Source organism: Notamacropus eugenii, chromosome 2, assembly GCF_028372415.1.
Source record: "Notamacropus eugenii isolate mMacEug1 chromosome 2, mMacEug1.pri_v2, whole genome shotgun sequence".
Classification (NCBI taxonomy): domain Eukaryota; kingdom Metazoa; phylum Chordata; class Mammalia; order Diprotodontia; family Macropodidae; genus Notamacropus; species Notamacropus eugenii.
In genome coordinates, this window is record NC_092873.1 from 410,229,911 (window position 1) to 410,233,912 (window position 4,002).

Below are 4,002 nucleotides of genomic sequence, written 5' to 3' on the forward strand. Positions count from 1 at the left end.
CCACCTTCCCTTACAGCCCTCATTTTACAAAGAAGAAAGATCTGTTTCTAATCCTCTGTCCCTCTTCTCTTCACCAACCTCAGACCCTAATATCTAATTCTTATACTTTCTTTTTAATCATCCTTTATGGCTAACTCTCTAAAGATGATGTTTCTTTAGTATGGAACTATTCTCTCCTCAACCTTTTTCTCTTTGTTCTATCTCTTTTTGTTTTCTCTTTGTTCTACCTCTCCTTTTCCTGTTCTCTCCTATATTTTTTATGAAAGCAATGCACTCTCCACCAAACTCTTTGTATGTGCATGTGTTTGTGTTCAATCCTCCTTTACCTAGTTAAGATAAAGGTGAAGTCGTGAGATACCCATTCCATTTTCAGAGATGTGCTGGAACTAGATCACACTGGCTTAGAGTCAGTTATTAAATTTACCTTGTAAAGTCACAAATAAGAACTTGATTTATTGTTTTGTTGATTATTTAGACTTGAGAAAATGATAGAGACGTTAATAACATAGATTAAACTTAAAAAATATGTGCCTATTTTTTTCAGAGAGCCATTTGCGAAATACTCCTGTCTTTTCTCCTTCTTCCTTTTTGTATACTCTTCTTCTCAAGCTCCCCTTTTATACAAAATGTTAAGTACCTTTCCCTTCCTCATTTCCTCTCTAGTATATTCTCTTTGCCCTCTTTTTTTTTCTCTCTCTTAAAACCCATAATGCAGAATGAAATCACTAGCAGGCTCATGTTTGCCTCAGCTCCCTTTGTGAACCTTGAATACATTAGGATTCTGAAGGAACATTTCTCTTCTCCCCTACTGGAATGCAAGTACTTCATCATCAATTAGCTTCTTTTGACTGATCAAATTATTTATCTTTCTAGCTTTCTCTTGATTTCTATGTTAGTATTTTTCTGCTTGGATCTGATCTCTTCATCCAAAATGCTTAAAATTCTGTATTTTATTAAGGTATGTTTTTCTTCTATAGGATTACACTGCTTTGCAAGGTAAGTTATTTTTGGTTGTAAGTCTTTACCTTTTGCCTTTTGGAATATCATAAGATTTTTCTCTCCTTTATAGTAGTTGCTTCCAAATCTTATATGAGCCTGACTGTGAGTCCTTGGTGCTTGTAATCTTTCTTTTTGTTTGTTTATAATATTTTTCTTTGATGTAGAAGCTCAGAATAATGTTTTTAAATATATACAGTAAAGTACATCAGATTATAAAGGAAACAAATTATATTGAAATACAGTTATCTAAATATTATAAAACAAGTTCATGGACTCCAAGTTAAAACCCGTGGACTAGATGATCTCTAAGGTATCTTATAAGCTCTAAAATGCTAGATCCTCTAAGGAAGTTGTACATTTGAGCACCCTTTCTGACAATTAATAGTTGTCCTTTGATGGTGGATTTAATTTTTGTAAATCAAGTCACTCAGACCTAGTCTTGCTGAATAAGGTGAGCAACCAAATTGGGTAATACTGTTTTTAGTCAAAAACGAAAAATAACCATCAAGTATTGAGATTGATTTTCCTGTTATGACACCTTGATCTGGAAAGCAATTCCATTTAGCATTTTCTTTTTTTAACCTTTGTTTTTAAAACTTTTGAGTTTCAAGTGTCTCCCCTCCTCCCTCTCCATCTCACCTCATTGAGAAGGCAAGCAATTCAATATAGGTCATACATATGTTGTCAGTCAAAACATTTCCATATTACTCATGTTGTGAAAGAAAACAGACCAAAAAAAAAATCTCGAGAAAAATAAAGAAAGTAAAAAAAATATGCTTCAATCTGTATTCAGGCACCATCAGTTCTTCCTCTGGGGATGGGCAGCAATTTTCATCATAAGTCCTTCAGAATTGTCTTGGATCATTGTATTGATGAGAATAGCTAAGCCATTCACAGCTGATCATCTTACATTATTGCTGTTACTTTGTACTGAGTACATTTCACTTTGCATCAGCTCATGTAAGTTTTTCCAGGTTTTTCTGAGAGCATCTTGCTCATCATTTCTTATAGCACAAGAGTATTCCATCATAACCACATACCACAATTTGTTCAGTCATTCCCCAATTGATGGACATCCCCTCAGTTTCCAATTCTTTGCCACCCAGAAAAGAGCTGCTATAAATATTTTTGTACATGCAGGTCCTTTTTCTCTTTATTTTTTATCTCTTTTAGGATACAGACCTAGAAGTGGTATTGCTGGGTCAAAGGGTATGCATGGTTTTATAACCCTTTGGGCATAGCTCCAAATTGCTCTCCAAAATGACTGAATCAGTTCACAACTCTACAAACAGTGCATTAATGTCTCTTTTTCTCACATTCCCTCCATTATTTGTCATTTTCCTTTTCTGTCCTAATAGCTAATCTAATAAGTATGAGACAGTACCTCAGAATTGTTTCAATTTGCATTTCTCCTATCAATAGTGAATAAGAGCCTTTTTTCATATGGCTATAGATAGCTTTGATTACTTCATTTGAAAACTGTTCACATTCTTTGATGACCTGTCAACTAGGGAATGGCTCTTATTTGACTCAGTTCTCTATATATTTGAGAAATGAGGCTTTTATCAGAGAAACTTGCTTCAAAAATTTTTTTCACAGCTATTATTGCTAACTATATTTCCTTCCACCCTATTCCCCCCGCCCCACACCATTTATTCTATTCTCTCTCCTTTCTCCCTATCCCTCCTCAAAAGTGTTTTGCTTCTGACTCTGCCTTCCCTTCTGTCACTCCCCCCTTCTGTTATCCCCTCCCCCTCCTACTTTCCTTTAGAGTAAGATGGATTTCTATACCCAACTGAGTGTGTATGGAAAACAATTCCAAAAGAAAAGTTACAGGAAATTCTTTTGAGCACTCGAGGCATTGTAATTATTTGACCATGGGTAAGTCATTTAACCCCTTTGAGCCTCAGTTTCCTCAAATGTAAAACTGGGATCTCATACACAGATTTAGAACTGGATAGGGCCTCAGGTAACCCAACCCCATTACAAATGAGGAAACTGAGGCTCAGAGAGAAAGTAATTTGCACAAGGTTAGCAAGCAATAATACCTGTGGCTTCTTTCTCATAGAGTTGTGAGGCTCAAATGAGATAATAAAGGAAAACATTCTTTGCAGATCTATTATTTTTATGTAGTGAAACTGTCCCCAAAATGTGGCAGTGAGGTGTCATTGTGGGGCTGGGAGGCAGAACAGACAGCGTTAGCCTCTTTGTCCCCAATCCCTCTCTGAGAAAGACTCTAATTCTTCCTAGGAAAGGAAACAGAAAGTTTTGACCAGAAGCTTGACCACTCTGCTCTTGTCATAGAGAGAGGGTACTGAAATAGAATTACATTTACCTACTCCCTTAAATATTAAGTCTAAGGGATGTAATTTTAAGGTTCAAACTAAGTTTCTGATCACTATTTCTTAATGGGGAAGGAGGATTCCAAGCTCTATATCCAAGGCTTGACCGCCTTTCTACCTAACACCAACTCCATAATGAACATATACATATCAAATAGCAAAAAAACCCATTTGTCTAAGTTGATAGCAAAACAGAAATCAGAGAAAGTATACATGTGAGAATATGTACCAGACAATACTGAGTGAAAAAGCTCTCCCACTGGGAGCAAGATATCTCAGCTCAATCAGAAGAGTACCAGATCTCACCTAAGGGGAAATTCCCCAAATTCTGTAATATAGCAAGCTAGGTTTAGGGACATAATGGAGAGTGATAGCTTCTGTCATGATGACTTCTTCTCAGGGTCTTATTTTCCCGTCAGCAACCTGAGGTGGGTTGGTGTCATCCATCTTCTCTCTTGAAGCTGGAAGCCAGAAGCATCTAAAGCAACTGCCAAGAACAACAAGACTGAAGAGAGACTAAGGAGACTTGGAAGAAATCAAGAGACCAAATCTCTCTTCCTCTTCTAACTCCATTCTACCCCTCATACAGACATGGGGCACTGATCTCCATCAGTGAGGAGAGAATCCCATACCAATGAGCTTTGGAACTTGGGTTGCATTT